The following is a 26,803-nucleotide window of genomic DNA, read 5'->3' as shown; positions in this document are numbered from 1 at the left end:
GCTATCATAGCCGCAAGGTTCATGCCCGAAGCCTTGAGGTAGGCGACCTTGTTCTTCAGCGTGTTCAGTCGGCCAAGAATTCCAACAAGTTGACGCCGAAGTGGGAAGGCCCTTATCGGGTAATGCGAGTCACCAGGCCTGGCGCAGTCCACGTCGAGACCGAAGATGCCGTCCCAATGAGCAACTCCTGGAACATCGAGCATCTTCGCAGGTTTTACCCATAAGGCGTGGCTTGCCGGGCCTCCCGGCAAGCCACCTTTTGTACAAGCTTTGACGACAAGGCATGTGACCCTTTGTACAAAGCCAGGCGCAAACCCTGAGCATAAATAAATGAAGCGCTGGCGCCCTAAGTTATAGAATGCATGCTAGGTCGAGTCTCTTCCTTGGTTAGGGTTGATAGTGCTTAGCGGCGACTAACCCCTAGCCTAGAGGTCGAGTGCGCGTATGTCTGTTCCTTTTCTGTCCTCCTTTGGTTCGCAGCGCACATGAGCACTTCTGCTGAGCTACTCGGAAAGAAGGAAACGGACCAGCGCCCCGACCTCGGCAAGCCAGAGTTGCCGGGGGCTGCAAGCACAAGGATCCAACCACGGCAAGATGAGATTGCCAAGGGTTGCGGATCCAAATAAGTCTTTTATCCTCTGTCATGCATTTTGGAACCGGACTGGGGCATGTGAAACCTCATTTTTATCTCTAGGCTGTCGTGCTCCCCTTTTTCCTATACCTAGGGATTATTTCCTGGGTCTGGATTTGGTCGTAGCCGCGGTGGCAAGGAGGTGGGACGAGGAGCCTAAAGCCCACTTCATCCCTGCCTCCGCCAAGAGCGCGAGAATGGTCGAGTGGAGTGGGGGGACGGCAAGGCTTGTTGCCGGGCGAAAAATGTTTATCTTAAAACAATAACAAGGATTTGCTCCTTGTCGCGGGATTTACCAGCGAACGAAAAACCCGGCAAGCATCCCTTTTTCATTAAAAACATCCCATACAGGTACAGTTCGTGCGAGATGAAAAACATGAGCAAGGGGATTACAAGTTTTAAATTTAACAAAGGCCCGCAGGCTTACAAACTAAAAAAGAGATAAGATGCCCGTAATCCCTTTCTTGTCCCTCTCCTCAGGAGGCAGGTCAAGGAGGCGAAAGGGAAAAAGGGGCGCCTAGGCGAGCTATGAGCAGAAAAAGGCACCAAGAGAACATCTCGGTGGCCACCCACGGACGGGCCGGTGATGACGGTGCTGGGAAAGGAGCTGGAGGACGAGGCGGCAGGACTGGCAATACGCGATGAAGGCGTCAGTGCCCGCGTACTCTGAGTTGACGGCCTTGCCGCCCGCCCTCTTCCTCTTCCGCAGCCTCCCGACGCCAGCCGCCCAAGGAGACAGCCCCGCAAGGTTCAAGGAGCTGGCCCTGCCCTCGGCCAGCTTCTACCGAAGGAGTGGCCAGGTGCAGATGTTGCTGCTACTGCACCCACCCAGGAGCGGGGCGTCCGACGCCTAGTCGGACTCGTCCCCGCTGTCCTCCTCATCGCTCTCGCTCGAGGACGAGCTTCCATCGTCAGAATCTCCATCAGAGGAGCTCTCCACGCAGCATTTCAAACGAGTTCCAAAATCTCCGAAGACCTTGACGGAGAGCAGGTCGTCCTCCATTAACTTGAAGTAGAGGACGAGCCCTGCCGTCAGGCTGTGGATGCGGGCAAACGTCTTCCATCCACGGCGGAGATACATAACTCGAGGAGCCGGGAAGTCGACGTCGACCCGTGTGCCCCCGTTCCCGCAGCCCCTCATGTGCAACCTGAGGGTCTGGGGCGGGACACGCTCCATCACCCGAGTGAACGAAGTGGGGAGACGAAGACGATGATGCGGGGGCCGGCGGAGCCTGATGAAGAACTCGTAAGGCTGGTCTTCAACGTGGCTCTCCATCGGGAAGGGCATCATTGGCAGGGGCGAGGCCGGCGTGTCGCCCTGTCCTCCTCTTCCTCGAGCGCTACGGCCTCTGCCCCGGCCTCACCCACGGCCTCGCCCCCTCCCCCTTCCCCTCACGGTCGGTTCCACCACCACGGGTTCAGAAGGGGGAGGGACGCGCTGTCGAGCGGCGACCCTCGCCGCCACCGTCGAAGGACCAGGATTCCCTTTCTCCATGACGGGTGAGAGGAAGGATCAGAAGCAGAGGGAGATAGAAGATCGAAGAATGCAGGGTGCCATCCCCCCCTTCCTCCCCTTTATAAAGGAACGGGGTTGAGGCTCGGCCGCCCCGCTCGGCCAATCCAGACACCGGAGGCGCGGGGAATCAGGACCGACCCGCCGCCCCAACCAGCGGCGTCCTGGTTTCTCGCCTCCACTGTTTGCCACCACAAGCGCATCAAAGACGCGTGGCAGGCGTGCAGAACTGAGGGGATGGGTGAGGCGACATCTCCCCACCCCGTGATCGTGGGGAGTGAACGCCTTGAATACCGCACCCCGACCCCGCTCAGTAAATGAGATGCGCCTCCACGCCTCCCTCTTTTTACGGGGAAGACACGAGCCGCCTCTTTACTGCGATGTGACGCATGCGTGTGGAAACCGCCCCACACACGCTGCCCACGTCACGCACGCCCCTCCACACCGCGCCATGTGCGCGGGTCGTGGGAGGCGGAGCGCGCGAGGAATCTTACCATGGTAAAAACCGCCCACCTGCCCGCGCACCATTTTGGGCCTGGCCCAACAACGTGTTGCGCTTATGTGTAGCCCAGGCCCGGGGGCTCCTGTCGATGTACAAAAGTAGGGGCGCATCTTTGTACCCCTTTTCCTGTGCACGGGCAGTCAGAGCCGCGCCCACGGCCACACCAAGCAGAATGAGAGAGGTGAGCCAAGGTAAGATCGAAGCCCAAGACAATCGAAGTAACACCAAGGCCAAGACCACAAAGAGCAGAGGGACGAAGCAAGTTCCCCCGGCAAGACCCTTGCCGGGTGGCCTCAGCGGCCCCGGCAAGACTCTTGCCGGGACAGCTCGCCCTGCACCAACAGAGCGAGCCACCCTTGAGCCCACGGCCCCCAGTGCCATCATCAGCATGGGGCCAGGGCTCGGGAAGGCACCCCTGTGGTGGCATGTGGATCTTTGTGAAGACATATTCAAGATCAGATTAGAAGATGACGATTCTCGGCAAGATCCTTGCCAAGGAAGGCCACCAGACCCCCGGCAAGATCCTTGCCGGGGACGACAACACGCCACGGCGAGACCCTTGCCGGGCCACCCGGCAAGGCCCTCACCAAAGACGTGATACATCTCCAACGTATCTATAATTTTTGATTGCTCCATGCTATATTATCTACTGTTTTGGAAATTATTGGGCTTTATTATCCACTTTTATATTATTTTTGGGACTAACCTATTAACCGGAAGCCCAGCCCAGAATTGTTGTTTTTTGCCTGTTTTAGGGTTTCGAAGAAAAGGAATATCAATCGGAGTCCAAACAGAATGAAACCTTCGGGAACGTGATTTTCTCAAGGAATAAGACCAGAGAGACTTGGACCCTATGTCATTAAAAGAAACAGGAGGCCACGAGGTAGGGGGCGCGCCCACCCCCACCAGGCGCGCCCTCCACCCTCGTGGGCCCCCTGTTGCTCCACCGACGTACTCCTTCCTCCTATATATACCTACGTACCCCCAAATGATCATATACGGAGCCAAAACCCTAATTCCACCGCCGTAACTTTCTGTATCCACGAGATCCCATCTTGGGGCCTGTTCCGGAGCTCCGCCGGAGGGGGCATCGATCACGGAGGGCTTCTACATCAACACCATAGCCCCTCTGATGAAGTGTGAGTAGTTTACCTCAGACCTACGGGTCCATATTTAGTAGCTAGATGGCTTCTTCTCTCTTTTTGGATCTCAATACAATGTTCTCCCCCTCTCTTGTGGATAACTATTCGATGTAATCTTCTTTTTGCGGTGTGTTTGTTGAGACCGATGAATTGTGGGTTTATGATCAAGTCTATCTATGAATAATATTTGAATCTTCTCTGAATTCTTTTATGTATGATTGGTTATCTTTGCAAGTCTCTTCAAATTATCAGTTTGGTTTGGCCTACTAGATTGATCTTTCTTGCAATGGGAGAAGTGCTTAGCTTTGGGTTCAATCTTGCGGTGTCCTTTCCCGGTGACAGTAAGGGCAGCAAGCCACGTATTGTATTGTTGCCATCGAGGATAACAAGATGGGGTTTTCTTCATATTGCATGAGTCTATCCCTCTACATCATGTCATCTTGCTTAAGGCGTTACTCTATTTTTAACTTAATACTCTAGATGCATGTTGGATAGCGGTCGATGAGTGGAGTAATAGTAGTAGATGTGGGCAGGAGTCGGTCTACTTGTCTCGGACGTGATGCCTATATACATGATCATGCCTAGATATTCTCATAACTATGCTCAATTATGTCAATTGCTCAACAGTAATTTGTTCACCCACCATAGAATACTTATGCTCTCGAGAGAAGCCACTAGTGAAACCTATGGCCCTAGGGTCTATCTTTATCATATTGATCTCCTACTACTTAGTTATTTCCTTTGCTATTTACTTTGCCTTTATTTTACTTTGCATCTTTATCATAAAAATACCAAAAATATTATCTTATCATATCTATCATATCTCACTCTCGTAAGTGGCCTTATAGGGATTGACAACCCCTATTTGCGTTGGTTGCAAGGATTTATTTGTTTTGTGCAGGTACGAGGGACTCACGCGTAGCCTCCTACTGGATTGATAACTTGGTTCTCAAAAACTGAGGGAAATACTTACGCTACTTTGTTGCATCATCCCTTCCTCTTCGGGGAAAACCAACGCAGTGCTCAAGAGGTAGCAAGAAGGATTTCTTGCACCGTTGCCGGGGAGGTCTACGTAAAAGTCAACATACCAAGTACCCATCACATACCCTTATATCCCGCATTACATTATTTGCCATTTGCCTCTCGTTTTCCTCTCCCCCCACTTCACCCTTGCCGTTTTTATTCGCCCTCTCTCTCTATCCTCCCTCTCTTTCTCTATTTGCCTCTTTTTGCCCGCTTGCTTTTTGTTTGTCTGTGTGTTAGTTTGCTTGCTTGTCACGATGGCTCAAGATAATACTAAATTATGTGACTTCACCAATACCAACAATAATAATTTTATCAGCACTCCGATTGCTCCTCTTACCGATGCTGAATCTTGTGAAATTAATACTGCTTTGCTGAATCTTGTCATGAAAGATCCGTTTTTCGGGCTTCCTAGTGAAGATGCCGCTACCCATCTAAATAGCTTCGTTGATTTGTGTGACATGCAAAAGAAGAAAGATGTGGATAATGATATTGTTAAATTGAAGCTATTTCCTTTTTCGCTTAGAGATCGTGCTAAAGCTTGGTTTTCATCTTTGCCTAAAAATAGTATTGATTCATGGAAGAAGTGCAAAGATGCTTTTATCTCTAAGTATTTTCCTCCCGCTAAGATCATCTCTCTTAGAAACGATATTATGAATTTTAAGCAACTTGATCATGAACATGTTACACAAGCTTGGGAGAGAATGAAATTAATGATACGTAATTGCCCTACTCATGGTTTAAATTTGTGGATGATTATACAAAAAATTTATGCTGGATTGAATTTTGCTTCTAGAAATCTTTTAGATTCGGCCGCAGGCGGCACTTTTATGGAAATCACTTTAGGAGAAGCTACTAAACTCCTAGATAATATTATGGTTAATTATTCTCAATGGCATACTGAAAGATCTACTAATAAAAAGGTGCATTCGATAGAAGAAATTAATGTTTTGAGTGGAAAGATGGATGAACTTATGAAATTATTTGCTAATAAGAGTGTTTCTTCTGATCCTAATGATATGCCCTTGTCTACTTTGATTGAGAATAATAATGAATCTATGGATGTGAATTTTGTTGGTAGGAACAATTTTGGTAACAACGCATATAGAGGAAATTTCAACTCTTGGCCTTATCCTAGTCATCCCTCTAATAACTATGGTAATTCCTACAACAATTCCTATGGAAATTATAATAAGATGCCCTCTGATTTTGAATCTAATATTAAAGAATTTATTACTTCGCAAAATAATTTCAATGCTATGATTGAAGAAAAAATGCTTAAGATTGATGATTTGGCTAGGAACGTTGATAGAATTTCTCTTGATGTTGATTCTTTGAAACTTAGATCTATTCCACCTAAGCATGATATCAATGAGTCTCTCAAAGCCATGAGAATTTCCATTGATGAGTGCAAATAAAGAACCGCTAGGATGCGTGCTAAGAAAGATGCCTTTATAAGAGCGTGTTCTTCTAGTTCCTATGAAAATAATGATGAAGATCTAAAAGTTATTGGTGTGTCCCCTATTAAATATTTGTTTTGCAATATGAATCTTGATAATGATGGGACTGAATATGATCCACCTTTACCTAGAAGGCATTCCAAGAATTCAGAATTTGTTGATCTTGATGCTAAATTTGATAAAAGTGGGATTGAAGAAATTAAAACCCTAGATGTTGCTAAACCCACTATTATGGATTTCAAGGAATTTAACTATGAAAATTGCTCTTTGATTTATTGTATTTCCTTGTTACAATCCGTGCTAAATTCTCCTCATGCTTATAGTAAAAATAAAGCGTTTACTAAACATATCGTTGATGCCTTGATGTAATCTTATGAAGAAAAACTTGAATTGGAAGTTTCTATCCCTAGAAAACTTTATGATGAGTGGGAACCAACTATTAATATTAAAATTAAAGATCATGAATGCTATGCTTTATGTGATTTGGGTGCTAGTGTTTCCACGATTCCAAAGACTTTGTGTGATTTGTTAGGTTTCCGTGATTTTGATGATTGCTCTCTAAACTTGCACCTTGCGGATTCCACTATTAAGAAACCTATGGGAAGAATTAATGATGTTCTTATTGTTGCAAATAAGAATTATGTGCCCGTAGATTTTATTGTTCTTGACATAGATTGCAATCCTTCATGTCCTATTATTCTTGGTAGACCTTTCCTTAGAACTATTGGTGCAATTATTGATATGAAGGAAGGAAATATTAGATTCCAATTTCCATTAAAGAAAGGCATGGAACACTTTCCTAGAAAGAAAATTAAATTACCTTATGAATTTATTATTAGGCGTTAAACGATAGCGCTTGTTGGGAGGCAACACAATTTTATTTTTATTCCTTGACATTTGCTCCTGTTTAGTAATAAATAATTTATCTAGCCTCTGTTTTTTTTGTGTTTTTTGTGTTTAATTAGTGTTTGTTCCAAGTAGAACCGTTGGGAAGACTTGGGGAAAGTCTTGTTGAACTTGCTGTAAAAAACAGAAACTTTAGCGCTCACGATAACTACTGCCATTTTTATTTGGAAAGTGATATTTATTTAATTCTTTTTGGAGATGATTAATAGATAAATTCCTCACGTCCAGCAATTTATTTTAGAATTTTTGGGGTTCCAGATCTTGCGCTAGCTACATATTACTACAGACTATTCTGTTTTTGACAGATTCTGTTTTTCGTGTGTTGTTTGCTTATTTTGATGAATCTATGGCTAGTAAAATAGTTTATAAACCATAGAGAAGTTGGAATGCAGTAGGTATAACACCAATACAAATAAATAATGAGTTCATTACAGTACCTTGAGGTTGTCTTTTATTTTCTTTCGCTAACGGAGCTCACGAGATTTTCTACTTTAAGTTTTGTGTTGTGAAGTTTTCAAGTTTTGGGTAAAGATTTGATGGATTATGGAACAAGGAGTGGCAAGAGCCTAAGCTTGGGGATGCCCATGGCACCCCCAAGATAATCTAAGGACACCTAAAATCCAAAGCTTGGGGATGCCCCGGAAGGCATCCCCTCTTTCGTCTACTTCTATCGGTAACTTTACTTGGAGCTATATTTTTATTCGCCACATGATATGTGTTTTGCTTGGAGCGTCTTGTATGATTTGAGTCTTTGCTTGTTATTTTACCACAATCATCCTTGATGTACACACCTTTTTAGAGAGCCACACATGATTTGGAATTTGTTAGAATACTCTATGTGCTTCGCTTATATCTTTTGAGTTATATAATTTTGCTCTAGTACTTCACTTATATCTTTTAGAGCAAGGTGGTGGAGTTGTTTTATAAAAACTATTGATCTCTCATGCTTCACTTAGATTATTTTTAGAGTCTTAATAGCATGGTAATTTGCTTAGAATCCTAATATGCTTGGTATACAAGATTAATAATAAAACTTTCTTATGAGTGTGTTGAATACGATGATAAGTTTGATACTTGATAATTGTTTTGAGATATAAAAATGGTGATATTAAAGTTGTGCTAGTTGAGTAGTTGTGAATTTGAGAAATACTTGTGTTGAAGTTTGTGATTCCCGTAGCATGCACGTATGGTGAACCGTTATGTGATGAAGTCGGAGCATGATTTATTTTTTTGATTGCCTTCCTTATGAGTGGCGGTCGGGGACGAGCGATGGTTTTTCCTACCAATCTATCCCCCTAGGAGCATGCGCGTAATACTTTGCTTTGATAACTTGTAGATTTTTGCAATAATTATATGAGTTCTTTATGACTAATGTTGAGTCCATGGATTATACGCACTCTCACCCTTCCACCTTTGCTAGCCTCTCTAATACCGCGCACCTTTCGCCGGTATCATACACCCACCATATACCTTCCTCAAAAAATCCACCATACCTACCTATTATGGCAGTTCCATAGCCATTCCGAGATATATTGCCATGCAACTTTCCATCGTTCCGTTTATTATGACACACTCCATCATTGTCATATTGCTTAGCATGATCATGTAGTTGACATCGTATTTGTGGCAAAGCCACCATTCATAATTCTTTCATACATGTCACTCATGAGTCATTGCATATCCCGGTACACCGCTGGAGGCATTCATATAGAGTCATATTTTGTTCTAAGTATCGAGTTGTAATTGTTGAGTTGTAAGAAAAATAAAAGTGTGATTATCATCATTATTAGAGCATTGTCCCAGTGAGGAAAGGATGATGGAGACTATGATTCCCCCACAAGTCAGGATGAGACTCCAGACGAAAAATAAAAAAATAAAAGAAGGGAGAAAGAAAAGAGGCCATAAAAAGGGATAAAAGGCCCAAATAAAAAAAGAAAAATGAGAGAAAAAGAGAGAAGGGACAATGTTACTATCATTTTACCACACTTGTGCTTCAAAGTAGCACCATGATCTTCATAGTAGAGAGTCTCTCATCTTATCACTTTCATATACTAGTGGGAATCTTTCATTATAGAACTTGGCTTGTATATTCCAATGATGGGCTTCCTCAAAATGCCCTAGGTCTTCATGAGTAAGCAAGTTGGATGCACACCCACTAGTTTCTTTTTGAGCTTTCATATACTTATAGCTCTAGTGCATCTGTTGCATGGCAATCCCTACTCACTCACATTGATATCTATTGATGGGCATATCCATAGCCCGTTGATACGCCTAGTTGATGTGAGACTATCTTCTTCCTTTTTGTCTTCTCCACAACCACCACTCTATTCCACCTATAGTGCTATATCCATGGCTCACGCTCATGTATTGCGTGAAAATTGAAAAAGTTTTGAGAATGTCAAAAATATGAAACAATTGCTTGGCTTGTCATCGGGGTTGTGCATGATTTAAATATTTTGTGTGGTGAATATAGAGCATAGCCAGACTATATGATTTTGTAGGGATAACTTTCTTTAGCCATGTTATTTTGAGAAGACATAATTGCTTTGTTAGTATGCTTGAAGTATTATTATTTTTATGTCAATATGAACTTTTGACTTGAATCTTTCGGATCTGAATATTCATACCACAATTAAGAAGAATTACATTAAAATTATGCCAAGTAGCACTCCGCATCAAAAATTTTGTTTTTATCATTTACCTACTCGAGGACAAGCGGGAATTAAGCTTGGGGATGCTTGATACGTCTCCAACGTATCTATAATTTTTGATTGCTCCATGCCATATTATCTACTGTTTTGGACATTATTGGGCTTTATTATCCACTTTTATATTATTTTTGGGACTAACCTATTAACCGGAGGCCCAGCCCAGAATTGCTGTTTTTTTGCCTATTTTAGGGTTTCGAAGAAAAGGAATATCAAACGGAGTCCAAATGGAATGAAACCTTCGGGAACGTGATTTTCTCAACGAATAAGACCAGAGAGACTTGGAGCCTACATCAAGAAAAGAAACAGGAGGCCACGAGGGAAGGGGCGCGCCCACCCCCACCAGGCGTGCCCTCCACCCTCGTGGGCCCCCTGTTGCTCCACCGACATACTCCTTCCTCCTATATATATCCACGTACCCCCAAACGATCAGATACGGAGCCAAAACCCTAATTCCACCGCCGTAACTTTCTGTATCCACAAGATCCCATCTTGGGGCCTATTCCGGAGCTCTGCCGGAGGGGGCATCGATCACGGAGGGCTTCTACATCAACACCATAGCCCCTCCGATGAAGTGTGAGTAGTTTACCTCAGACCTACGGGTCCATAGTTAGTAGCTAGATGGCTTCTTCTCTCTTTTTGGATCTCAATACAACGTTCTCCCCCTCTCTTGTGGAGAACTATGCGATGTAATCTTCCTTTTGCGGTGTGTTTGTTGAGACCGATGAATTGTGGGTTTATGATCAAGTCTATCTATGAATAATATTTGAATCTTTTCTGAATTCTTTTATGTATGATTGGTTATCTTTGCAAGTCTCTTCGAATTATCAGTTTGGTTTGGCCTACTACATTGATCTTTCTTGCAATGGGAGAAGTGCTTAGCTTTGGGTTCAATCTTGCGGTGTCCTTTCCCGGTGACAGTAAGGGCAGCAAGCCACGTATTGTATTGTTGCCATCGAGGATAACAAGATGGGGTTTTCTTCATATTGCATGAGTCTATCCCTCTACATCATGTCATCTTGCTTAAGGCCTTACTCTGTTTTTAACTTAATACTCTAGATGCATGCTGGATAGCGGTCGATGAGTGGAGTAATGGTAGTAGATGCAGGCAGGAGTCGGTCTACTTGTCTCGGACGTGATGCCTATATACATGATCATACCTAGATATTCTCATAACTATGCTCAATTCTGTCAATTGCTCAACAGTAATTTGTTCACCCACCATAGAATACTTATGCTCTCGAGAAAAGCCACTAGTGAAACCTATGGCCCCCGGGTCTATCTTTATCATATTGATCTCCTACTACTTAGTTATTTCCTTTGCTATTTACTTTGCCTTTATTTTACTTTGCATCTTTATCATAAAAATACCAAAAATATTATCTTATCATATCTATCAGATCTCACTCTCGTAAGTGGCCTTATAGGGATTGACAACCCCTATTTGCGTTGGTTGCGAGGGTTTATTTGTTTTGTGTAGGTACGAGGGACTCGCGCGTAGCCTCCTACTGGACTGATACCTTGGTTCTCAAAAACTGAGGGAAATACTTACCCTACTTTGCTGCATCATCCCTTCCTCTTCGGGGAAAACCAACGCAGTGCTCAAGAGGTAGCAAGACGCCGGCAAGGCCACCGCCAAGCCCACGTCAGCCAAGCTTCCACTGCCGTTCACATGCAGCTGCCAACCCAACCAGCTGGGCGGGCACCTACGTGGCAACATGCAGCTCCCAGTCCAACTCATCAAGTGCCTGCGTGGCGGCATGCAGATCTTCGTGAAGGCCCCACCACCACACCAACTCAGCTGCCTGCCTGCCTACATGGCACCACACGCATCCCTGGCCGAGGTGCGTGTCGAAGCGAGGAGGAGCGGCGACTTACGGGATGGGCCTCACCCCCGTCCCCGATAAAGTAAGAGGACACCTAAGCGATGCATTAAATGCACCTTGTCCTGTAATACGAGGGATAACCTCATGCCACTTTAGACCTTTCCACCTCCTGTGTGCCACTATGGCAACCCCTTTTTCCTATAAAAGGAGGCCTGAGGCGACGAGGAGGGGGATTCGGCTCTTTCGAACCACACGCTAACCACAGCTAGTTCGACAGCTCAAGAACTCTTAGAAATACACCCACCAAAGCAGGACTAGGGTTTTATGCATCCTCGCGGCCCGAACCTGGGTAAACGATCCTTGTGCTGTCTACTAGCCCTGCTCTCCTTGCAACCCTGCGCCCCGGCAACCGTAGTAGGGATTCTTGTGATCCCATAGGTGTCGTTCCACACCGGCATTCTGTCACTCTCAAAACCCATCATCTAATTGCTACTCCATAATGCACTCCCTTAGGCCCAAATATGGTGAAGTTTCATGTAGTCAACGTTCACATGACACCACTAAGGGAATCACAACATACATACTATCAAAATATCGAACACATATCAAATTCACAAGATTACTTGCAACATGATTTCTCTCGTGACCTCAAGAACAAAGGTAACTGCTCACAAATGATAAACATGCTCATGATCAGAGGAGTATTAAATAACATATTGGATCTGAACATATAATCTTCCACCAAATAAACCATATAGTAATCAACTACAAGATGTAATCAACACTACTAGTCACCCGCAAGCACCAATATATAGTTCCGGTAACAAGATTGAACACAAGAGATGAACTAGGGTTTGAGAGGAGATGGTGTTGTTGAAGATGTTGCCCTCCCCAAGATGGGAGAGTTGTTGGTGATGATGATGACGATGATTTCCCCCTCCGGGAGGGAAGTTCCCCCGGCAGAATCGCTCCACCGGAGGGCAAAAGTGCTCCTGCCCAAGTTCCGCCTCGAGGCGGCGGGGCTTCGTCCAAAAAGTCCTCTCCTTATTTTTTCTAGGCCAAAATGACTTATATACCAAAAGATGGGCACTGGCGGTGGGCCGAGGAGGGCACAACCCACCAGGGCGCGCCTGGGCTCCTTGGCGCCCCCAGGTGGGTTGTGCCCACCTGGTGGGCCCCCTCTGGTAGTTATTTGCTCCAATAATTCTTAAATAATCCATAAAAAATATCCGTGAAGTTTCAACTTGTTTGGAGTTGTGCAGAATAGGTAGCCTGACATAGCTTTTCCAGGTCCAGATTTCCAGCTGCCGGTATTCTCCCTCTTTGTGTATACCTTGCATATTATGAGAGAAAAAGCATTATAATTACTCCAAAAAGCATTATTATGGATAAAAACATTATAATAACAGTAATAAAACATGCTGCAAAATGGACGTATCACAGGGGCGGCCCCCTCTCCCCTTCAACCGCACCCTTCCCCTGGTGCAGCCCTCCCCCCTCCAACACCTCCTCCTCCTCTGTAGTGCTTGGCGAAGCCCTGTCGGAGAACCACGAACTCCACCACCATGTCGTCGTGCTGCCGGAGTTCTCCCTCAACTTCTCATCTTCCCTTGCTGGATCAAGAAGGAGACGTCCCCAGGTTGTACGTGTGTTGAACGCGGAGGTGTCGTCTGTTCGACGCTTGGATCAGATCTTCCGCGATTTGAATCGCCGCGAGTACGACTCCATCAACCACGTTCTTGTAACGCTTCCGCTTAGGGATCTTCAAGGGTATGAATATGCACCCCCTCTCTCTCGTTGCTAGCATCTCCTAGATTGATTTTGGTGACACACAGGAAATTTTGATTTATTACTACGTTCCCCAACAATGGCATCATGAGCTAGGTCTATGCGTAGATTCTATGCGCGAGTAGAACACAAAGTAGTTGTGGGAGATGATTTGGCCAATTTGCTTACCGTTACTAGTCTTATCTTGATTCAACGGCATTGTGGGATGAAGCGGCCCAGACCGACCTTACACGTACGCTTACGTGAGACAGGTTCCACCGACTATCATGCACTTGATGCATAAGGTGGCTAGGGGTGTCTGTCTCTCCCACTTTAGTCGGATCGGATTCGATGAAGAGGGTCCTTATGAATGGTAAATAGCAATTGGCACATCACCGTTGTGGCTTTTGCGTAGGTAAGAAACGTTCTTGCTAGAAACCCATAGCAGCCACGTAAAACATGCAACAACAATTAGAGGACGTATAACTTGTTTTTGCAAGGTGTGCTATGTAATGTGATATGGCCAAAAGGATGTGATGAATTATATATGTGATGTATGAGATTGATCATGTTCTTGTAATAGGAATCACGACTTGCATGTCGATGAGTATGACAACCGGCAGGAGCCATAGGAGTTGTCTAAATTTATTGTATGACCTGCGAGTCAATATAAACGCCATGTAATTACTTTAGTTTATTGCTAACTGTTAGCCATAGTAGTAGAAGTAATAGTTGGCGAGACAACTTCGTGAAGACATGATGATGGAGATCCAGGTGTCATGGCGGTGACGATGGTGATCATGTCGCGCCTCGAAGATGGAGATCAAAAGCGCAAGATGATATTGGCCATATCATGTCACTTTATGATTTGCATGTGATGTTTATCATGTTCACATCTTGTTCGCTTAGAACGACGGTAGTAGCATAAATAAGATGATCCCTCACTAAAATTTCAAGAAATGTGTTCCCCCTAACTGTGCACTGTTGCGAAGGTTCGTCGTTTCGAAGCACGACGTGATGATCGGGTGTGATAGATTCTAACGTTCGCATACAATGGTTGTAAGCCAGATTTACACGTGCAAAACACTTAGGTTGACTTGACGATCCTAGCATGTACAGACATGGCCTCGGAACATGAGAGACCGAAAGGTCGAACATGAGTCGTATGATAGATGCGATCAACATGGAGATGTTCACCATTGATGACTAGTCTGTCTCACGTGATGATCGTACATGGCCTAGTCGATTCGGATCATGTGTCACTTAGATGACTAGAGGGATGTCTATTTGAGTGGGAGTTCATTAAATAATTTGATTAAATGAACTAAATTATCATGAACTTAGTCAAAAATTGTCTTTACAATCTATCATGTAGATCCAATGGCCCACGTTAATGTTGCCCTCAACTTCAATGCATTCCTAGAGAAAACGAAGCTGAAAGACGATGGAAGCAACTATACAGACTGGGTCCGTAACTTAAGGATCATCCTCATAGCTGCCAAGAAAGCATATGTCCTTGAAGCACCGCTAGGTGACGCACCCATTTTCCCAGCAACTCAAGACGATATGAACGCCTGGTAGTCGCATAGTGATGACTACTCCCTGGTTCAGTGTGGCATGCTTTACAGCTTAGAATCGGGGCTCCAAAAGCATTTTGAGCAGCACGGAGCATATGAGATATTCCAAGAGCTGAAAATGGTTTTCCAAGCTCATGCCCGGGTCGAGAGATATGAAGTCTCCGACAAGTTCTACAGTTGTAAGATGGAGGAAAACCGTTCTGTCAACGAGCATATACTCATAATGTCTAGGTTGCACAACCGCTTCTCTCAACTGGGAGTTAATCTTCCAAATGACTCGGTCATTGACAGAATCCTCCAGTCGCTTCCACCTGGCTACAAGAGCTTTGTGATGAACTACAATATGCAAGGGATGGAGAAGTCCATTCCTGAGCTATATTCGATGCTGAAATCAGCGGAGGTGGAGATCAAAAAGGATTATCAAGTGTTGATGGTGAATAAGACCACTAGTTTCAAGAAAGGAAAGGGTAAGAAGAACTTCAAGAAGGACGGCAAGGGAGTTGCCACGCCAGGTAAATCAGTTGCCCGGAAGAAGCCAAAGAATGGACCCAAGCCCGAGACTGAGTGCTTTTATTGCAAGGGAAATGGTCATTCGAAGCGGAACTGCCCCAAGTACTTAGCGGATAAGAAGGCCGGCAACGCCAAAGGTATATATGATATACATGTTATTGATATGTACCTTACCAGCGCTCGTAGTAGCTCCTGGGTATTTTATACCAGTGCAGTTGCTCACATTTGTAACTCAAAATAGGAGTTGCAGAATAAGCGGAGACTGGCGAAGGACGAGGTGACGATGCGCATCGGGAATGGTTCGAAGGTCGGTGTGATCGTCGTCGGCACGCTACCTCTACACCTTCGGGATTAGTTTTAAACCTCAATAATTGTTATTTAGTACCAACTTTGAGCATGAACATTGTATCAGGATCTCGTTTGATGCGAGATGGCTACTCATTTAAATTCGAGAATAATGGTTGTTCTCTTTATGTGAGAGATATGTTTTATGGTCATGCCCCGCTGGTCAATGGTTTATTTGTATTGAATCTCGAACGTGATGTTACACATATTCATAGTGTGAATGCCAAGAGATGTAAGGTTGATAATGATAGTCCCACATACTTGTGGCACTGCCGCCTTGGTCATATTTGTGTCAAACACATGAAGAAACTCCATGAGGATGGACTTTTGGAGTCTCTTAATTATGAATCATTTGACACGTGTGAACCATGCCTCTTGGGGAAAATGACCAAGACTCCGTTCTCTGAAACAATGGAGCGAGCAACCAACTTGTTGGAAATAATACATACTGATGTATGCGGTCCAATGAGCGTTGAGGCTCGTAGTGGCTATCGTTATGTTCTCACCCTCACTGATGACTTATGTGGATATGGGTATGTCTACTTAATGAAACACAAGTCTAAGACCTTTGAAAAGTTCAGGGAATTTCAGAGTGAGGTAGAGAACCAACATGACAGGAAAATAAAGTTCTTACGATCAGATCATGGAGGAGAATATTTGAGTCACGAGTTTGGCACGCACTTAAGGCAATGTGGAATTGTTTCACAACTCACACCGCCTGGAACACCTCAGCGTAATGGTGTGTTTGAACGTCATAGTCGCACTCTATTGGATATGGTGCGATCTATGATGTCTCTTACCGATCTACTGCTATCATTTTGTGGTTATGCTTTAGAGACTGTCGCATTCACTTTAAATAGGGCACGGTCTAAATCCATTGAGACGACACCGTATGAATTATGGTTTGGGAAGAAACCTAAGCTGTTGTTTATGAAAGTTTGGGGATGCGATGCTTATGTCAAGAAACTTCAACCTGAAAAGCTCGAACCCAAATCGGAAAAGTGCGTCTTCATAGGATACCCTAAGGAAACTATTGGGTATACCTTCTACCTCAGATCCGAAGGCAAGATCTTTGTTTCCAAGAATGGATCCTTTCTGGAGAAAGAGTTTCTCTCGAAAGAAGTAAGTGGGAGGAAAGTAGAACTTGATGAGGTACCCCCTCTTGAACCGGAGAGCAGGGCAGCACAAGAAAATGTTTCTGTGGTGCCTGCACCGACTAGAGAGGACGTTAATGATGATGATCATGAAACTTCGAATCAAGTTGCTACTGAACTTCGTAGGTCCACGAGGACATGTTCCGCACCTGAGTGGTATGGCAACCCTGTCCTAGAAATCATGTTGTTAGACAACGGTGAACCTTCGAACTACGAAGAAGTGATGGCGGGCCCAGATTCCAACAAATGGCTTGAAGCCATGAAATCCGAGATAGGATCCATGTATGAGAACAAAGTATGGACTTTGGTGGACTTGCCCGATGATCAGAATGCCATAGAGAATAAGTGGATCTTTAAGAAGAAGACTGACGCGGATGGTAATGTGATCGTCTATAAGGCTCGGCTTGTCGCTAAGGGTTATCAACAAGTTTAAGGAGTTGAATGCGATGAGACCTTCTCACCCATAGCAAAGCTGAAGTCCGTCCGAATCATGTTAGCAATTGTCGCATTCTATAATTATGAGATATGGCAAATGGACGTCAAAACTGCATTCCTTAACGGTTTCCTTAAGGAAGAATTGTATATGATGCAGCCGGAAGGTTATGTCGATCCTAAGAATGCTGACAAGGTATGCAAGCTCTATAGCTCCATCTATGGGTTGGTGCAAGCATCTCGGAGTTGGAACATTTGCTTTGATGAAATGATCAAAGCATTTGGGTTTATACAGACTTATGGAGAAGCCTGTATTTATAAGAAAGTGAGTGGGAGCTCTGTAGCATTTCCCATATTTTATGTGGATGACATACTGTTGATGGGAAATGATATAGAACTTTTGGAAAGCATAAAGTCCTACTTGAATAAGTGTTTTTCAATGAAGGACCTTGGAGAAGCTGCTTACATATTAGGCATCAAGATCTATAGAGATAGATCGAGACGCCTCATTGGTCTTTCACAAAGCACATACCTTGACAAGATATTGAAGAAGTTCAATATGGATCAGTCCAAGAAGGGGTTCTTGCCTGTATTGCAAGGTGTGAGATTGAGCACAGCTCAATGCCCGACCTCGGCAGAAGATAGAGAAAAGATGAGTTTCATCCCGTATGCCTTAGCCATAGGCTCTATTATGTATGCCATGTTGTGTACCATACTTGATGTGAACCTTGCCATAAGTTTGGTAGGGAGGTATCAAACTGATCCCGGTATGGAACACTGGACAGCGGTCAAGAATATCCTGAAGTACCTGAAAAGGACTAAGGATATGTTTCTCGTTTATGGAGGTTCCAAAGAGCTCGTCGTAAAGGGTTACTTTGATGCTAGCTTTGACACAGAACTGGATGACTCCAAGTCACAAACCAGATACATGTACATTTTGAATGGTGGGGCAGTCAGCTGGTGCAGTTGCAAGCAGAGCATCGTGGCGGGATCTACATGTGAAGCGGAGTACATAGCTACTTCGGAAGCAGCACAGGAAGGAGTCTGGATGAAGGAGTTTATCACCGACCTAGGAGTAATTCCCAATGCGTTGAGCCTAATGACTCTCTTCTGTTACAACACTGGAGCTATTGCCATTGCCAAGGAGCCCAAGTTTCACAAGAAGACCAAGCACATGAAGTGTCGCTTCAACTCCATTCGTGAATATATTCAAGATGGAGACAAAGATATTTCTAAAGTACATACGGATCCGAATGTCGCAGATCCATTGACTAAACCTCTTTCACGAACAAAACATGATCAATGCTAGAACTCTATGGGTGTTCGATTCATCACAATGTAACTAGATTATTGACTCTACTGCAAGTGGGAGACTGTTGGAAATATGCCCTAGAGGCAATAGTAAAATGGTTATTATTATATTTCCTTGTTCATGATAATTGTCTATAGTCCATGCTATAATTGTATTAACCTGAAACCATAATACATGTGTGAATACATAGACCACAACATGTCCCTAGTAAGCCTCTAGTTGACTAGCTCGTTGATCAATATATGGCTATGGTTTCTTAACCATGGACATTGGATGTCGTTGATAACGGGATCACATCATTAGGATAATGATGTGATGGACAAGACCCAATCCTAAGCATAGCACAAGATCGTGTAGTTCTTTTGCTAGAGCTTTTCTAATGTCAAGTATCATTTCCTTAGACCATGAGATTGTGCAACTCCCGGATGCCGTAGGAATGCTTTGGGTGTATCAAACGTCACAACATAACTGGGTCACCATAAAGGTGCACTACAAGTATCTCTGAAAGTGTTTGTTGGGTTGGCACGAATCGAGACTGGGATTTGTCACTCCGTATGACGGAGAGGTATCTCTGGGCCCACTCAGTAATGCATCATCATAATGAGCTCAATGTGACTAAGGAGTTAGACACGGGATCATGTGTTACGGAACGAGTAAAGAGACTTTCTGGTAACGAGATTGAACGAGGTATGGGGATACCGACGATCGAATCTTGGGCAAGTAACATACCGATGGACAGAGGGAATTGTATATGGGATTGATCGAATCTCCGACATCGTGGTTCATCCGATTAGATCATTGTGGAACATGCGGGAGCCAATATGGGTATCCAGATCCCGCTATTGGTTATTTGCCGGAGAGGTGTCTCGGTCATGACTACATGGTTCCCAAACCCATAGGGTCTACACACTTAAGGTTCGGTGACGCTAGAGTTGTGATGGGAATTGTATGTGGTTACCGAAAGTTGTTCGGAGTCCCGGATGAGATCCCGGACATAACGAGGAGTTCTGGAATGGTCCGGAGGTGAAGATTTATATGGGAAGTCTAGTTTCAGTCGCCGGAAGGTTTCGGGGATTATCGGTATTGTACCGGGACCACCGAAAGGTGTCCAGGGGTCCACCGGATGGGACCACCTGCCCCGGGAGATCAAGTGGGCTGAATATGGGTGGGTACCAGCCCCCTAGTGGGCTGGTGCACCCCCCACCCCAAGGGCCCAAGGCACCTAGGGTTGGAAACCCTAGGGGGTGGAGGCGCCTCCCACCTGCTTGGGGGGGGGGCAAGTCTCCCACTTGGCCGCCCCCCTAGATGCATCTAGGGGGCCGCCCCCCTCTCCCCTTCCCCTATATATAGTGAGGGGGTCGGAGGGCATCCACACCCTTTCCTTGGCGTAGCCCTCCCCCCTCCAACACCTCCTCCTCCTCTGTAGTGCTTGGCGAAGCCCTGCCGAAGAACCACGAGCTCCACCACCACGCCGTCGTGCTGCCGGAGTTCTCCCTCAACTTCTCCTCTTCCCTTGCTGGATCAAGAAGGAGGAGATGTCCATAGGCTGTACGTGTGTTGAACGCGGAGGCGCCGTCCATTCAGCGCTTGGATCGGATCTTCCACGATTTGAATCACCGCGAGTACGACTCCATCAACCGCGTTCTTCTAATGATTCCGCTTAGCGATCTTCAAGGGTATGAGGATGCACTCCCTCTCTCTCATTGCTAGCATCTCCTAGATTGATTTTGGTGACACGTAGGAAATTTTGATTTATTACTATATTCCCCAACACATTGGCTTCAATGTCTTCATACATTTTTAGGGGTCATCTTCGATGGGTAAACCGAATCAATAGGGACGTCTACCTGTGTTCTCCTATGAATCTCACGAACACATTAGTCCATTAACCAAGTTTGTCGTGAATACTTCAAAACCAACTATGGGTGGCACTAGATGCACTTACACTATTCATCATATTTACTAAAACCCTAAATAACTTGTTGTAATTTATTACTTTTATTTTACTTGCAATTTATCTATCTCCCACTATCAGATTTGATCCTTGCAATTATCGAGTACAAGGGGATTAACAACCCTGTTGCCCGCGTTGGGTGCAAGTATTTGCTTTTCTGTCTGTAGGTACTGTCGACGGTTGTTTGCGTGAATCTTTTATTGGTTCGATAAACCTTGGTTCTCTACTGAGGGAAATACTATCCGCTACTCAGCCTTCCTCTTTGGGGAAATCCCAACGCAGCTCACAAGTAGCAATGAGCCAGCGTATGACGACTGATGTCTACTACACAACCTTCTTCTTGTAGATGTTGTTGGGCCTCCAAGTGCAGAGGTTTATAGGACAGTAGCAAATTTCCCTCAAGTGGATGACCTAAGGTTTATCAATCCGTAGGAGGCGTAGGATGAAGATGGTCTCTCTCAAGCAACCCTGCAACCAAATAACAAAGAGTCTCTTGTGTCCCTAACACACCCAATACAATGGTAAATTGTATAGGTGCACTAGTTCGGCGAAGAGATGGTGATACAAGTGCAATATGGATAGTAGATAATAGTTTTTGTACTCTGAAAATATAAAAACAGAAAGGTAACTAATGATAAAAGTGAGTACAAACGGTATTGCAATGTGTCGAAACAAGGCCTAGGGTTCATACTTTCACTAGTGCAAGTCCTCTCAACAATAATAACATAATTGGATCACATAACTATCCCTCAACATGCAACAAAGAGTCACTCCAAAGTCACTAATAGCGGAGAACGAACGAAGAGATTATGGTAGGGTACGAAACCACCTCAAAGTTATTCTTTCCAATCAATTCGTTGGGCTATTCCTATAAGTGTCACAAACAGCCCTAGAGTTCGTACTAGAATAACACCTTTGAGACACAAATCAACCAAAACCCTAATGTCACCTAGATACTCCAATGTCTCCTCAAGTATCCGTGGGTATGATTATACGATATGCATCACACAATCTCAGATTCATCTATTCAACCAACACATAGAACCTCAAAGAGTGCCCCGAAGTTTCTACCAGAGAATCATGACCGAAAACGTGTGCCAGCCCCTATGCATAGGTTCATGGGCGGAACCCGCAAGTTGATCACCAAAACATACATCAAGTGAATCACGTGATACCCATTGTCACCACAGATACGCACAGCAAGACATACATCAAGTGTTCTCAAATCTTTAAAGACTCAATCCGATAAGATAACTTCAAAGGGGAAACTCAACCCATTACAAGAGAGTAGAGGGGGAGAAACATCATAAGATCCAACTATAATAGCAAAGCTCGCGATACATCAAGATCGTACCGCCTCAAGAACACGAGAGAGAGAGAGAGATCAAACACATAGCTACTAGTACATACCCTCAGCCCCGAGGGAGAACTACTCCCTCCTCGTCATGGAGAGCACCGGGATGATGAAGATGGCCACCGGAGAGGGATTCCCCCTCCGGCAGGGTGCCCGAACGGGTCTAGATTGGCTTTCGGTGGCTACGGAGGCTTCTGGCGGCGGGACTCCCGATCTATTGTGTTCCCTGATAGTTTTAGGGTATATGGATATATATAGGCGGAAGAAATACATCAGGGGAGCCACGAGGGGCCCACGAGGGTGGAGGGCGCGCCCAGGGGGTGGGTGCGCCCCCTGCCTCGTGCCTTCCTCGTTGCTTCCCTTACATACACTCCAAGTCTTCTGGGTTGCTTCCGTTCCAAAAATAGGTCCCGTGAAGTTTCAGGTCAATTGGACTCCATTTGATTTTCCTTTTCTGCGATACTCTAAAACAAGGGAAAAATAGAAACTGGCACTGGGCTCTGGGTTAATAGGTTAGTCCCAAAAATCATATAAAATAGCATATAAATGCATATAAAACATCCAATGTTGATAATATAATAGCATGGAACAATCAAAAATTATAGATACGTTGGAGACGTATCAGCATCCCCAAGCTTAATTCCTGCTCGTCCTCGAGTAGGTAAATGATAAAAACAGAATTTTTGATGTGGAATGCTACCTAACATATTCATCATGTATTTCTCTTTATTGTAGCAAGAATATTCATATCTATAAGATTCAAGACAAAAGTTTAATATTGACATAAAAATAATAATACTTCAAGCATACTAACTAAGCAATCATGTCTTCTCAAAATAACATGGCCAAAGAAAGTTCATCCCTACAAAATCATATAGTTTAGTCATGCTCCATTTTCGTCACACAAGAATGCTCTCATCATGCACAACCCCGATGACAAGCCAAGCAATTGTTTCATACTTTAGTAATCTCAAACCTATAAACTTTCACGCAATATATGAGCGTGAGCCATGGACATAGCACTATGGGTGGAATAGAATATGATGATGGGGGTTATGTGGAGAAGACAAAAAAGGAGAAAGTCTCACATCAACGAGGCTAATGAATGAGCTATGGAGATGCCTGTCAACTGATGTTAATGCAAGGAGTAGGGATTGCCATGCAACGGATGCACTAGAGCTATAAATGTATGAAAGCTCAACAAAAGAAACTAAGTGGGCGTGCATCCAACTTGCTTGCTCACGAAGACCTAGGGCACTTGAGGAGGCCCATTGTTGGAATATACAAGCCAAGTTCTATAATGAAAAATTCTCACTAGTATATGAAAGTGACAAAACAAGAGACTCTCTATCATAAAGATCATGGTGGTACTTTGAAGCACAAGTGTGGAAAAAGGATAGTAGCATTGTCCCTTTTATTTTTTTATTTTTTTATTTGGCCTTTCTCTTTTTTTATTTGGCCTTTCTTTTTTTATTTGGCCTTTATTTTTTTGGGACAATGCTCTATTAATGATGATCATCACACTTCTATTTATTTACAACTCAAGAATTACAACTCGATACTTAGAACAAGATATGACTCTATATGAATACCTCCGGCGGTGTACCGGGATAGCAATGATGCATGAGTGACATGTATGAAAGAACTATGAACGGTGGCTTTGCCACAAATACAATGTCAACTACATGATCATGCAAAGCAATATGACAATGATGAAGCGTGTCATAATAAACGAAACGGTGGAAAGTTGCATGGCAATATATCTCGGAATGGCTATGGAAATGCCATAATAGGTAGGTATGGTGGCTGTTTTGAGGAAGATATAAGGAGGTTTATGTGTGAAAGAGCGTATCATATCACGGGGTTTGGATGCACCGGCGAAGTTTGCACCAACTCTCAATGTGAGAAAGGGCAATGCACGGTACCGAAGAGGCTAGCAATGATGGAAGGGTGAGAGTGCGTATAATCCATGGGCTCAACATTAGTCATAAAGAACTCACATACTTATTGCAAAAATCTACAAGTCATCAAAAACCAAGCACTACGCGCATGCTCCTAGGGGGATAGGTTGGTAGGAAAAGACCATCGCTCGTCCCCGACCGCCACTTATAAGGAAGACAATCAAATAACACCTCATGTTTCAAATTTGTTACACAATGTTTACCATACGTGCATGCTACGGGGCTTGCAAACTTCAACACAAGTATTCCTCGAATTCACAACTACCCAACTAGCACAACTTTGATATCACTATCTCCATATCTCAAAACAATCATCAAGTATCAAACTTCTCTTAGTATTCAATGCACTTTATATGAAAGTTTTTATTATATCCATCTTGGATGCCCATCATATTAGGACTAGTTTCATAACCAAAGCAAATTACCATGCTGTTATAAAGACTCTCAAAATATAAGTGAAACATGAGATTTCATCTATTTTTACAAAATAAAACCACCACCGTGCTCTAAAAATATATAAGTGAAGCACTAGAGCAAATGACAAACTACTCCGAAAGATATAAGTGAAAATCAATGAGTAGTCGAATAATTATGCAACTATATGAAGACTCTCTAACATTAAAGAATTTCAGATCTGGGTATTTTATTCAAACAGCAAGCAAAGCAAAAGAAAATGACATTCTAAGAATAGCAAACATCATGTGAAGAAGCAAAAACTTAGGATCAACCGAAACTAACCGATAGTTGTTGAAGAAGAAAGGTGGGATGCCAACCGGGGCATCCCCAAGCTTAGAAGCTTGAGACTTATTGAAATATTATCTTGGGATGCCTTGGGCATCCCCAAGCTTGAGCTTTTGTGTCTCCTTAATTCCTCTCATATCACGGTCTCCCTAAATCTCAAAAGCTTCATCCACACAAAACTCAACAAGGACTCGTGAGATAAGTTAGTATGAACCATTGCCAAAACCTTATCATACTCTACTGTAGCAAATCACTAAAATTATTATTCAAAATTGCATACTAAATGCCTCTGCATATTTAATAGCCCTATCCTAAAATAGAATCATTAAAGAAGCAAACATATGCAAACAATGCAAACATAACAGCAATCTGCCTAAACAGGATAGTCTGTAAAGAGTGCAGCAAGATCCAAACTTCCCTAACTCAAAAGATTATGAAAGAAAATTCCCAATGTAGTAAATTTATCAGAGCTTAATATGCAAAAGGTTTCAACATTTTATCACATTCTGACTTTTCTAGGGAATTATTGCAACAACAGTAAACTTTCTGTTTTCAAACAGCAACATGAAGACTTGTAACATATGCATAGTAAAGACTATCAATGCCACTTTTATTGAAATGAAAGATGCAAAAAATTGTTCTAAATAACAGCAAGCAAATCCTAACAAAATAAATTGACGCTCCAAGCAAAACACATATCATGTGGTGAATAAAAATATAGCTCCAAGTAAAGTCACCGATGGAAGTAGACGAAAGAGGGGATGCCTTCCGGGGCATCCCCGAGCTTAGGCTCTTGGTTGTCCTTGAATATTACCTTGGTGTGCCTCGGGAATCCCCAAGCTTAGACTCTTGCCACTCCTTATTCCATAGTCCATCGAATCATTACCCAAAACTTGAAAACTTCACAACACAAAACTTAACAGAAAACTCGTAAGCTCCGTTAGTATAAGAAAGCAAATCACCATCATAAGATACTGTAATGAACTCATTCTAAATTCATATTGGTGTAATATCTACTGTATTCCAACTTCTCTATGGTTCATACCCTCCGATACTACTCATAGATTCATCAAAATAAGCAAACAACACGATGAAAACAGAATCTGTCAAAAACAGAACAGTCTGTAGTAATCTGGATCAAACGTATACTTTTGGAACTAATAAAATTCTCAAATAAATTGGTGGACCTGAGGAATTTATCTATTAATCATCTTCAAAAATAATTAACTAAATATCACTTTCCAAATAAAAATGGCAGCAAATCTCGTGAGCGCTAAAGTTTCTGTTTTTTACAGCATGATCAACAAGACTTTCCCCAAGTCTTCCCAACGGTTCTACTTGGCACAAACACTAATTAAAACATAAAAACTCAATAGTAACAGAGGCTAGATAAATTATTTATTTCTAAACAGGAACAAAAATCAATGAACCAAAATAAAGTTGGTTTGCCTCCCAACAAGCGCTATCGTTTAACGCCCCTAGCTAGGCATGATGATTTCAATGATGCTCATATAAAAGATAAGAATTGTAACATAAAAAGGGCATCATGAAGAATATGACTAGCACATTTAAGCCTAACACACTTCCTATGCATAGGGATTTTGTGAGAAAACAACTTGTGGGAACAAGAATCAACTTGCATAGGAAGGTAAAACAAGGATAACTTTAAAACTTTAAGCACATAGAGAGGAAACTTCATATTATTGCAATTCCTGCAAGCATATATTCCTCCCTCATAATAATTTTCAGTAGCACCATGAATGAATTCAACAATATAACCAGGACCTAAAGCATTATTTTCATGATCTACAAGCATAGAAAATTTACTACTCTCCACATAAGCAAATTTCTTCTCATGAATAATAGTGGGAGCAAACTCAACAAAATAACTATCATGTGAGGCATAATCCAATTGAAAACTAAAATCATGATGACAAGTTTCATGGATATCATTATTCTTTATAGCATACAAGTCATCACAATAA

This window comes from Triticum urartu, chromosome 7 (genome assembly GCF_003073215.2).
Source record: "Triticum urartu cultivar G1812 chromosome 7, Tu2.1, whole genome shotgun sequence".
Lineage (NCBI taxonomy): Eukaryota > Viridiplantae > Streptophyta > Magnoliopsida > Poales > Poaceae > Triticum > Triticum urartu.
Note: the sequence above shows the minus strand (reverse complement) of the source record.